Source organism: Ranitomeya variabilis, chromosome 5 (assembly GCF_051348905.1).
Source record: "Ranitomeya variabilis isolate aRanVar5 chromosome 5, aRanVar5.hap1, whole genome shotgun sequence".
NCBI classification, from domain to species: domain Eukaryota; kingdom Metazoa; phylum Chordata; class Amphibia; order Anura; family Dendrobatidae; genus Ranitomeya; species Ranitomeya variabilis.
Window position 1 is genome coordinate 571,278,912 of NC_135236.1, and position 12,618 is coordinate 571,291,529.

A 12,618-nucleotide genomic window follows, 5' to 3' on the forward strand; every position below is an offset into this window, starting at 1 on the left:
CTTTTTTTGTGAAGCAAAAACAGGTGTTTTGTTTTGAAAGTAAAGAAGCAAAGTCTTCTCAACTAGCAGTTGAACATCCTTTTTTGTAATTGGTATCAAGTTTGGTATTCTGAAAAAGATGAATTCATTACTGGCTTTTATTAACACCTTAACGACCAGAGGTATTCTTGGTTTTGCATTTCATTTTTTGCTCCCCTTCTTCCCAGGGCCCTAACTTTTTATTTTTTCGTCAAAATAGCCCTGTGAGGGCTTTTTTGCAGGACGAATTGTAATTTTGAACGACACCATAGGTTTTACCATGTCATATACTCAAACGAGAAAAAAATTCACAGTGCGGTGAAATTGCAAAAAAGTGCAATCCCACAGTTGTTTTCAACATGTTGGCTAAATACTAAAACTAACCATTAATTCTGATTCTCCAAGTCATTATGAGTTCATAGATACCAAACATGTCTAAGTTATTTTTTATTTAAGTGGTGAAAAAAATTCCAAAGTTTGTTTTAAAAAAAAAAAAAATTGTCATTTTGTGATATCCAGAGAGTCTCCATTTTTCATGATCTGGGGTTTGGTGAGGGCTTATTTTTTGCATGCCATGCAGACTTTTTTTAATGACACCATTTTGGTGCAGATACGATCTTTTTATCACCAATTATTGCATTTTAATGCATTGTTGCAGTGACCAAAATAACCTAATTCTGGCGGTTTTAACCTTTTCTCATTACGCTGTTTAGCGATCGGGTTAATCAATTTATTATATTGATAGATCGGAAGATTCTGAATGCGGTGATATTAAATATGTATAGGTTTGATTTTTTGTTTTTTATTTTGAATGGGGCGAAAGGGGTGTGATTTGAACTTTTATTTTTTTTAACATTTTTTTTAAATTTTTTTTAAGTTTTGCATGCTTCAATAGTCTCCATGGGAGAATAGAAGCTGCACTTGTCCAATCGGTTCTGCTACGCACAGGTGATGATCAGGGTGACTGTATGTAGAAGAATTACTCACTTGCTATGAATGCCGACCACTGGGCGATTCTCATAGCAATCCGGCAGTGACAACCATAGAGGTCTGCTGGAGACCACTGGTTGTCATGACAACCAATCAGTGAACCGCGATCATGTGACGGGGTCACTGATGGGCGGGATTTCTGTCACGCTTGCTGGAAGTACGAGTTAAATGCCACTGTCAGCGTTTGACAGCAGCTTTTAATGGGTTAACAGACTCGGGTGGTTTGCGATTCCACCAGCGGCTGTTAGAGGCACATGTCAGCTGTTCAAAAGATCTGACATGTGCCAGAAAGATGTGGGCTCACCACTGGAGCCAACATCAAAGGGAGGGAGTCCGACATCGGCCTATATTTACGCCCGATGTCAGAAAAGGGTTATGCTTTCCGAAATATATCCCTATTTAGTGCGCAGGAACAGTTTAACTGTTTTCAAAGTGATAATAGCAGTAGGGTGAGGCTTAGCAATATTAAAACAGAAATTCTCAATATGTGGTTTGACACTTGTAAGTGGCTTTTTTTATTTGGTGAGAGTAAAGTTATATTTTAATATTAAGTTTTACACTACTGCTATTAACAATTGATTTAGTGAGTTGTGCTATTTTTGTGTGGTCGATTAACATAACCTCTTTACCAATTTATAGATTTCTTTCTTGATCAAGGTATGGCAGGATTTTTTTCAGTTGGTTTAACAGAAGAGTATTGGTTGGCAGAAGCCAAGGATATTTTTCACAGCTAGATTTTGTGGGGAAAAAAAATCCTTTTTAATGCTTCCTTCAAGAATTTAATAAAAATCTGCAAAGAACAAGAATATTCATGTTGCGGGGTCCAAAGTCTTGAGAGTTACAAGAAAGCTAACATAGTGTCACGAGGTCTTAGAATTACTTAGACACTGACTACTAGGTTTGAAAGCCCTAATTTTACTTTCAAATGGGAGAGGGAAGCAACTCAATAAGCTTTATTAACCTGCTATTAGAAAAGGAAAACAAAGTCTATCTCTGTTGAGTGACAAACTGAAATACATTTTTCATCTGAACCAAACTTTACAAATAAGGAGCAACAACTACAGAATAGTTTGGAATGCTTTCAATTACATCTAAATATAAGAGTACTTACTAAGAGGCCCCCAATACAAGGCAATCTGTCTTTCAAAAATGTATTTACTAATATGGCTTCTCAGGAACTTTTGGGTCTGGTGTGAATGGAGGTAAAGGAAAATTTTACCTGCACTAGATAAGAAATTTGTGGCTTGTTGGACTTAGATGAAGCAACAATAAGTGATTGGTCACTTGTCGTTAGTACCCCATTAGTAAAGTGGTAGCAGTAGAGATATATAAAATTTATCTAAAACATAACTTTTAATATAGATATGTAATAAATTATTATAATACACTCAATATTCCATGAGTACATAGTGATAAAAAATATATGTCTCTAAAAAATGGTGGCATATATGCAATAAGAGAAGGAATATATTTCTCGTCTACAACAGGTGAGCAACCGGTTGAAAGAAATCAAGCCATAATTTTCTAGGTGTTTTTTTGATCAGACAGTCAGCTACATTCACTCATCTCACTGTCCAAGTAGTCAAGCTTGGTAGCTGGACAAACAATATAGGATATGAAATTACCCCTTACCTCATCAGGATCAATACATTTCCAATGGGAAAAGAATAATAAGGTGCAAGTTCAAAGTTACAACCATCAAAGCAGCCAAAGTTTTACAATTCTGTTTGATGCAGACTTCAGTCTGATCCATGTATCTTTCAAATTCCATCTTTCAAATTACAGATATCTAATTACAATACTTTGAATTAGACTTGAATTGGACTGGAAGTGACAGGTAGGTAAAGGAATAGAAAACCACTACAATGTTTCTGTTTCTTTTCACTTTCACGCCCAAACTACTTTCCTTCTTACAATCTCCTGCAATCCCTCCACCTAGTAAATAACGACTCATTTCTCCTCCATACACTCTAGCCATCTCACCTTTTCCTCAGAACTGTTCTTTCACATACTATCCTTTTTCTCCAGACACACACGCTCACATCATGTCCTATCCAGGTTCCAACTTCTAACACTCTGTCTGCTGCTCCTCATTGTTGGTGATGTATCCCCAAATCCTGGCCCTCCTCAACACATCCCCACACTCATTTCTAACACCCTGCCACAGTCCTATACAAGCTTTTGCAATGATGATAGCCTAATACCCATTCATCCAGCCCCCACTCCCCCGGTCCCCTTACCTGGAGCACTATGGAACGCACGCTCTGTCTGCAACAAACTGTCGTAAATCCATGACCTCTTCATGACAAGCAAACTCTCCTTCCTTGCTATCACTGAAACCTGGCTCACCTCCTCTGACTCAGCGTCTCCAGCTGCACTTTCTTTTGGCCGATTCCATCTCTCTCGCACCCATCACTCCAGCAACAAACGTGGTGGAGGAGTTGGCTTGCTCCTGTCTGATACCTGCTCCTTTGCCCCAATTCCGCTAACACCCTCTGCTACTCTTCCCTCATTTTAAGTGCACCCTGTCCGCATCTACTCCCCCTCCAACCTCCAGCTGGCTATCATCTACCGCCACCAGAGTTAGCCATCTCCACCTTTCTCGACCACTTCACCACCTGGCTACTTAATTTCCTTTCTGCTGACATCCCCACTATCATCATGGGTGACTTCAATATCCCCATTGACAATTCCAGCTCAGCTGCTTCTAAACTTTTATCACTGACTGCCTCCTTTGGCCTCATTCAGTGGTCCTCTGCGGCCACTCACAAAGATGGCCTCATGCTGGACTTTATCTTCACCTGCCTCTGTTCCCTTACTAATCTCACTAACTCACCCCTCCCCCTGTCTGACCGCAAACTACTGACAGCTTCTTCCCTTTCCTCTCCTAGTGAGCAACACCCTCACCACAAACTCTCCCACTCTTGCAGAAATCTCAAACACCTCAATTTACACTCAGTCTCTGAGTCCCTTTTCCCTCTTACAGACATAGACACAGATGCTGCTGCCACTTTATACAACACCACAATAACAGCAGCACTTGATTTGACTGTCCCCCCTCATGCACAGCAAAACTTGTACAATCTTGTTCTGCCGAGCACTTTATCGCATACAAGCAGTCCCTTGCCAGTTTCAAGTCCACACTCACTGCCGCCAACAAACTTACCTCTCATCTCTCATATACTCCCTGTCTCACAACCCTAATCAGCTTTTCAGCACTTTCAATTCTCTACTACGGCCCCCAGCACCACCTCCCTCTCCTCTCATTTCTGCTGAAGGCTTTACCTCTTTCTTTAAAAAAACGATTGATACAATCAGAGAAAGTTTTGGCCCGCATCCCCCAATGCCTCTCTTAACTGCTCAACCCCGTTCCTCCAAAACTAAATTCTCCACCATCCCTCCTGTCAAGATCACATCTCACCACTTGCATGCTTGCATCCTTACCTCACCACAGACTTCATCCCAACCCTAACACACCTCTTCAACCTATCACTCACAACTGGAGTCTTCCCCTCATCCTTCAAACATGCCTCAATCACACCCATCCTCAAAAAGCCCATCCTCTGTGTCTAGCTATCACCCAATATCTCTTCTTTCTTACGCCTCAAAACTACTGGAACAGCATGTCCATCTTGAACTGTCCTCCTACCTCTCCGCCTGCTCCCTCTTTGACCGGTTACAATCGGGCCTCTGATCGCATCACTCAACTGAAACTACCCTAACTAAAGTAACCAATGACCTACTAAACCACCAAGAGCAAGCGACACTACTCTGTCCTCCTTCTCCTGGACCTGTCTTCTGCCTTTGATGCTGTGGACCACTCCCTCCTGCTACAGATTCTCTCATCTCTTGGCATCACAGACTTGGCTCTATACTGGATCTCTTCATATCTAAAAGACCGAACATTCAGTGTCTCCTTCTCCCATACCACCTCCTCAGTTTGCCCCCAGTCTGTCGATGTTCCCCAAGGCTCAGTCCTAGGGCCCCTGCTCTTCTCCATCGACACCATTGGCCTGGGACAGCTCACAGAATCCAACAGTTTTCAGTATCATCTCTACGCCAATAACATGCAGGTATCTGGACCAGACCTCACCTCCTTACTCACCAAAATCCCACAATGCCTGTCTGCTATTTCAGCTTTCTTTTCTGCTTGCTTTCTGGTCTGGGGGCCTGAGGAAAAGATTGAAATGGATGGGAAAGTGATGAAACAGAATGGGAAGAGCCTGGAGAATATGCCTGCATGCATTTCTGACTCACATATAGTTTCTGGGAATAAGTTTGTCGCAGTATTACGACACTTTTACAGATACACAAGCACAACAACCTAATGCAGGAAAGGGAACCTGACTTTCAGCAGGGTCAGATTCTGGCTGTGTAGAGTGCAAGGGGAATGTAGTGGTCTGGGTCAATGTACCAGCAGACTCATCTAGCAGTGGCTGGGCAATGGGCAGGATGAGGAGGAAACACAGATATAGGCCCAAATAATAAAGTGGGCTAAATGCAGTTCAAATGTGGTAACAGGACTAAAAAGGCAGCATTGCTTTGTTCAGTGGAGGACAACTGTAATGAGGGGCAGACACAGTTAGTAGGCCCAAATAATTAAGTAGGCTAAATGCAGTTCAAAATTGGTAACATGACTAAACAGGCGGCATTGCTTTGTTCAGTGGAGGACAACTGTAATGAGGGGCAGACACAGTTAATAGGCCCAAATAAATAAGTGGGCTAAATGCAGTTCAAAATTGGTAACAGGACTAAACAGGCAGCATTGTTTTGTTCAGTGGAGGACAACTGTAATAAATGGCTGACACAGTTAGTAGGACCAAATGATTATGTAGGCTAAATGCAGTTCAAAATTGGTAACAGGACTAAACAGGCAGCATGGCTTTGTTCAGCGGAGGACAACTGTAAGGAGTGGCAGACACAGTTAGTAGGCCCAAATAATAAAGTGGGCTAAATGCAGTTCAAAATTGGTAACAGGACTAAATTGGCGGCATTGCTTTCTTCAGCGGAGGACAACTGTAAAGCGGGTCAGACACAGTTAGTAGGCCCAAATAATAAACTGGGCTAAATGCAGTTTCAAATTGGTAACAAGACTAAACAGGTGGCATTGCTTTGTTCAGCGGAGGACAACTGTAAGGAGTGGCAGACACAGTTAGTAGGCCCAAATAATTAAGTAGGCTAAATGCAGATCAAAATTGGTAACAGGACTAAACAGGCGGCATGGCTTTGTTCAGCGGAGGACAACTGTAAGGAGTGGCAGACACAGTTAGTAGGCCAAAATAATAAAGTGGGCTAAATGCAGTTCAAAATTGGTAACAGGACTAAGCTGGCAGCATTGCTTTGTTCAACGGAGGACAACTGTAATGAGCGGCAGACACAGTTAGTAGGCCCTAAAAATAAAGTAGGCTAAATAACTGCCAAAAGATTGTTCATAAATAAACATATGGCATAGCTAGGTAAAGGGGTAGTAGGTGCAAAGTATTAACTGGTCTAAATGGAAGCCAGGGCCCCTGTATATTTTAACTATCATCTATCATTTCAACAAATTTGTATTGCCAGTGCCATTGAAGGATTTAACAGCACAGACTGCACAATGGTGGAGCAGGGAGAGGTAAGTATTGCAAATGGTAGAGCACTGTTCGAGCTGGGGGGAACACTGTCTTATGGGTGGCGGTACTGGCACAGGACCCCTCATATTACGACGGCGTGTCTGACGTTGATTGTGCACCACCACCGTCAGAGACACTTCATTGTACTATGAGGGACCCTGTGGCAGTGCCGTCGCCCAAGAGTGGGCACACCCACCTGTCCAGGCAAACTGCACTCGCACAGGTGCTTGCGCCAGGTGGTGACCACGGCCCTGTGGGGGGAGTCAGCCCATTTAGGGAGGTATAAAAATGGCCTATGGTGGACATTCAGCAGCTGCAAATGGAGGAATTGAAGCAGTCAGTAAGAGGAGTCCAAAAGCAAGACGTTTTTCAGGCAAGTTACGTGTCAGCAGGGGAAGGTGGGGCCAAATAATTTGAAATCCTTGATTGGTTCATTTTAATGAAGGTTAGATCATCGATACGGTTGAGCGAAATGGATCGGACAAATTCAAAAATCGCCGACTTTCGGCAAAGTCGGATTTCATGAAACCCGACCCGATCCTAGTGTGGGATCGGCCATGCGGTCGGCGATCTTCGCACCAAAGTCGCGTTTCATATGACGTGTTCAGCGCCATTTCTCAGCCAATGAAGGAGGACACAGAGTGTGGGCAGCGTGATGACATAGGTCTCGGTCCCCACCATCTTAGAGAAGGGCATGACAGTGATTGGCTTGCTTTCTGCAGCATCACAGGGGGCTTAGCATAGGGAGAGATTGCTGCAGCTTCGTCAGAAGAAGGGATATAGTTAGGGAGGGAAGATTAACCCCCAAACCGCTTGTGCTGTAGCGATTTCCACTGTCCAACACCACCTTTTTTTGCAGGGACAGTGGAGGCTATTTTTTTGTGCATCAGCTCTGTAGCTTATTAGGCTGCCTTATAAGGTTCCCTGATAGCTGCATTGCTGTTTGCACGCTGCTGTGCAAACCAACTGCTTTTTTAAAAGCAAAAAACCTGTTGCTCCTTTCTGCAGTTATCTTGTTTATTTGTCCACACTTTTGTGTGCAGCAGTCCTTTTTGTTTCTGCCATACTTGTCCTGAGCTCATTGTAGGGAGATTGGAATTGTACTACAGTCCTTGGATTTTTTCAGGTATCTTCCAACCACTTTCTGCCACTTACATTGTGTTGTGTTATACACTGGGCCTGAGTTGCGGTGCAGTCTCCCCCCCAAAAAAGGGAAATTCAAATTGTCACAAAGTGGATATACGTCAGTTCTGTTAGTTTGTCGTATATCAGCCAGCCACGTTCTGCCACTTACATTGTGTTGTGTTATACACTGGGCCTGAGTTGCGGTGCAGTCTCCTCCCCAAAAAAGGGTGTTTCAAATTGTCACAAAGTGGATATACATCAGTTCTGTTAGTTTGTCGTATATCAGCCAGCCACGTTCTGCAAATTACATTGTGTTGTGTTACACACTGGGCCTGAGTTGTGGTGCTGTCTCCCCCCCAAAAAAGGGAGATTCAAATTGTCACAAAGTGGATACACGTCAGTTCTGTTAGTTTGTCTTATATCAGCCAGCCACATTCTGCCACTTACGTACATTGTGTTGTGTTACACACTGGGCCTTATATTGTGGTGCTGTCTCCCCCACAAAAAAGAGAGATTCAAATTGTCAAAAAGTGGATATACGTCAGTTCTGTTAGTTTGTCGTATATCAGCCAACCACGTTCTGCCACTTACACTGTGTTGTGTTATACACTGGGCCTGAGTTGCGGTGCAGTCTCCCCCCCAAAAAAAAGAGATTCAAATTGTCACAAAGTGGATATATGTCAGTTCTGTTAGTGTGTTTTAATATCAGCCAGCCACGTTCTGCCACTTACATTGTGTTGTGTAATACACTGTGCCTGAGTTGCGGTGCAGTCTCCCCAAAAAAGGAGATTCAAATTGTCACAAAGTGGATATACATCAGTTCTGTTAGTTTGTCATATATCAGCCAGCCACGTTCTGCCAGTTACATTGTGTTGTGTTATTCACTAGGCCTGAGTTGCAGTGCAGTCCCCCCCAAAAAAGGGAGATTCAAATTGTCACAAAGTGGATATACGTCAGTTCTGTTAGTTTGTCATATATCAGCTAGCCACGTTCTGCCACTTATATTGTATTGCTTTACACATTGGGCCTGAGTTGCGGTGCAGTCTCCCCCCCACAAAAGGGTGTTTGAAATTATCACAAAGTGGATATACGTCAGTTCTGTTAGTTTGTCGTATATCAGCCAGCCACGTTCTGCCACTTACATTATGTTGTGTTACACACTGGGTCTGAGTTGTGGTGCAGTCTCCCCCCCAAAAAAGGGAGATTCAAATTGTCACAAAGTGGATATACGTCAGTTCTGTTAGTTTGTCGTATATCAGCCAGCCACGTTCTGCCACTTACATTGTGTTGTGTTACACACTGGGTCTGAGTTGTGGTGCAGTCTCCCCCCCCCAAAAAGGGAGATTCAAATTGTCACAAAGTGGATATAAGTCAGTTCTGTTAGTTTGTCGTATATCAGCCAGACACGTTCTGCCACTTACATTGTGTTGTGTTACACACTGGGTCTGAGTTGTGGTGCAGTCTCCCCCCCAAAAAAGGGAGATTCAAATTGTCACAAAGTGGATATACGTCAGTTCTGTTAGTTTGACGTATATCAGCCACCCACGTTCTGCCACTTACATTGTGTTGTGTTACACAGTGGGTCTGAGTTGTGGTGCAGTCTCCCCCCAAAAAAAGGGAGATTCAAATTGTCACAAAGTGGATATATGTCAGTTCTGTTAGTTTGTCGTATATCAGCCAGCCACGTTCTGCCACTTACATTGTGTTGTGTTACACACTGGGTCTGAGTTGTGGTGCAGTCTCACCCCCCCAAAAAAAAGGAGATTCAAATTGTCACAAAGTGGATATACGTCAGTTCTGTTAGTTTGTCTTATATCAGCCAGCTACCTTCTGCCACTTACATTGTGTTGTGTTATACACTGGGCCTTATTTGCGGTGCAGTCTCCCCAAAATAAAAAGGGTGATTTAAATTCTCAAAAGTTTATATACACCTTCTACCTTGTTTTACAGTACCATATAACGGTTGTTATTTTGGTAACATTTTCCCAAAAATGAGGAAGTCTGGTGGAAGAGGCCGTGGGAGGTCGTTGCCAGCTGGTACTGATGGAGGTGGTGGTGGTGGAGCATCTGGTGGTAGTGGGAAAAGCCAAATCGCACCTAAGGCTGGAGGTGTTGAGCCAGCGTCATCATCTGGCTACACAAGGCCTCGAAGGCTCCCTTATCTTGGAGTAGGAAAACCGCTTTTAAAGCCGGAGTAGCAGGAAAACGTTTTGGCTTTCCTTGCTGACTCAGCCTCTAGCTCTTTCGCCTCCTCTTCAGAAAGTTCAAAATATAAAAGCAGCGAGTCGTCAGTGGATACTCCTGGTCAGGAAAAAGACGTTTCCTTGTGTCCTTCACCCAAACCAAAAGTGAAGGATGCGTCAGGCGACACTACAGGTTACTCCATGGAGCTCTTTACACATAACGTGCCTGGGTTAGAAAGGGAAATTGTTAACTGCCCATTACAAGATGAATCGGACATGGAGTGCACTGATGCACAGCCACAGCTAGATTATTATGCTGTTCCATTGACTCGGATCACTAAATTGCCTTTGCAGTGTACTCAGCCAGAATCTGACCCTGATGAGACTATGGTGCCTTGTCCCGAGCGCCATATCACCTTACACGGAGACACAGAGGAAAGTGCACATGACATTGAAGAGGAGGTGATAGATGACCCAGTTGTTGACCCAGATTGGCAGCCATTGGGGGAAGAGGGTGCCACTGCCAGTAGCTCAGAAGCGGAGGAGGATGATCCACAGCAGCCATCTACATCGCAACAGCTGTCATCTGGCAGGCCCTTATCAGGCCAAAAACGTTTGTCAAAAACAAAAACAGTTTTAGGACAGCGTGGCCATCCGGTGAAAGTAGCACAGCGTGCAATGCCTGAAAAGGTATTCGATAGTAGGAAGGGTGCTGTGTGGAAATTTTTTAACCAAGATCTGAATGATCAGTCAAAACTTATCTATAAGAAATGCTTAGACCTTTAGCAGAGGGAAGAATCTTCAAAATTTAAATACAACGTGCATGCTTAGACATTTAACCAGCATGCACTTGCAAGCCTGGACTAACTACCAAACCATTGGTACCATTGGTGCACCTGCTCAGAATGAAGGTAGTCAGCAACACTACATTGCTTCCCTTACTGTAAGCCCACCGGTTAGGACACCACCAGCAGCAAATGTGGAGGTATCGTCGCAAGGCAAAAGCAGTCAGGGAATCACAAGGATTTTGGCAGGAAACACTGTATGTGGGCCAACATCAAGAATACATCACCAACCCTCTCTCAATCCGCCATGTCCACCACCACCACCACCACCACCGCTAGTTCCACCATATGCATTTCTCCAGTCCAGCTCACCCTACAAGAGACTCTTGATAGGAAAAGAAAGTACTCATCCTCTCATCCACGTACACAGGGTTTGAACGCCCACATTGCTAGACTAATCTCGTTAGAGATGATGCCCTACCGGTTGGTTAAAAGCGAAGCTTTCAAAGACCCGATGGCCTACGCAGTATCACGCTATGACCTACCCAGTCGGCACTTCTTTGCGAGAAAAGCCATCCCGTCCCTCCACAAGCATGTCAAAGATCGCATTATCCATGCACTGAGGCAATCCGTCAGTGGAAAGGTGCACCTCACAACAGATGCATGGACCAGTAGGCATGGCCAGGGACGTTACATGTCCATCATGGCGCACTGGGCTAATGTGGTGGATGCAGGGTCCACAGGGGACAGCCATAGTGGGACAGTTCTGCCTAGCCCACGGTCTAGGAAACAGTTGGCTGTAGGCGTTCGCCACCCCTCCTCCTCCTCCTCTTCCTCCTCCAGAAGCGAAAGCTCATCCACAGAGCGCAGTCGCACGATCACTCCATCCGCAGCTGCCAGTGTTGCACACGAGGTGTCCCATTATCGAACAGCTAGTGGTAAGCCTCAGCAGGCTGTGTTACAAATGAAGTGTTTGGGCGACAACAGACACACCGCAGAAGTACTGGCCGAGTACTTGCAGAAGGTTTCATATGAAACGCGACTTTGGCGCGAAGATCGCCAACCTCATGGCCGATTCCACACTAGGATTGGGTTGGGTTTCATGAAACCTGACTTTGCCGAAAGTCGGCGATTTTTGAATTTATCCAATCCGTTTCACTCAACCGTACGCGGAAGTACTGGCCGAGTACTTGCAGCAAGAAACTCAGTCATGGCTGGGCAGTGTACATCTTGAGGCAGGCAAGGTAGTCAGTGATAACGGAAGGAATTTTATGGCTGCCATAGCCCTTTCAGAACTGAAACACATACCTTCCCTGGCTCACACCTTAAACCTGATGGTGCAGGGCTTCCTGAAAAATTATCCGGGGTTACCAGCCCTGCTCCTGAAGGTGCGAAGACTTTGCTCGCACATCTGCCGGTCGCCCGTACACTCCAGCCGAATGCTGAACCATCAGCGATCGCTGAATCTTCCCCAGCACCGTCTTATAATTGACATTGCAACAAGGTGGAACTCCACACTGCACATGGTTCAGAGGCTGTGCGAACAGAAGCGTGCTGTAATTTATTTGTGGGAGGATACACTTACACGGGCAGGCACTTGGATGGCAGACATGGAGTTGTTTGGTGTGCAGTGGTCGAAGCTACAAGACCTCTGTCAAGTCCTTCAGTGTTTTGAGGAATGCACACGGCTGGTAAGTTCAGACGACGCCATCATAAGCATGAGCATCCCACTAATGCGTCTGCTGATGCAAAGTTTGACGCACATTAAGGAGTAGGCGTCTGCAGCCGAGGAGGAGGGAAGCCTTGATGACAGTCAGCTATTGTCTGCTAAGGGAACTGTCCTGGACAAGGTGGCGGACGAAGAGGAGGAGGAGGAGGATGATGGGGATAAATATTTATGGGAGGAGG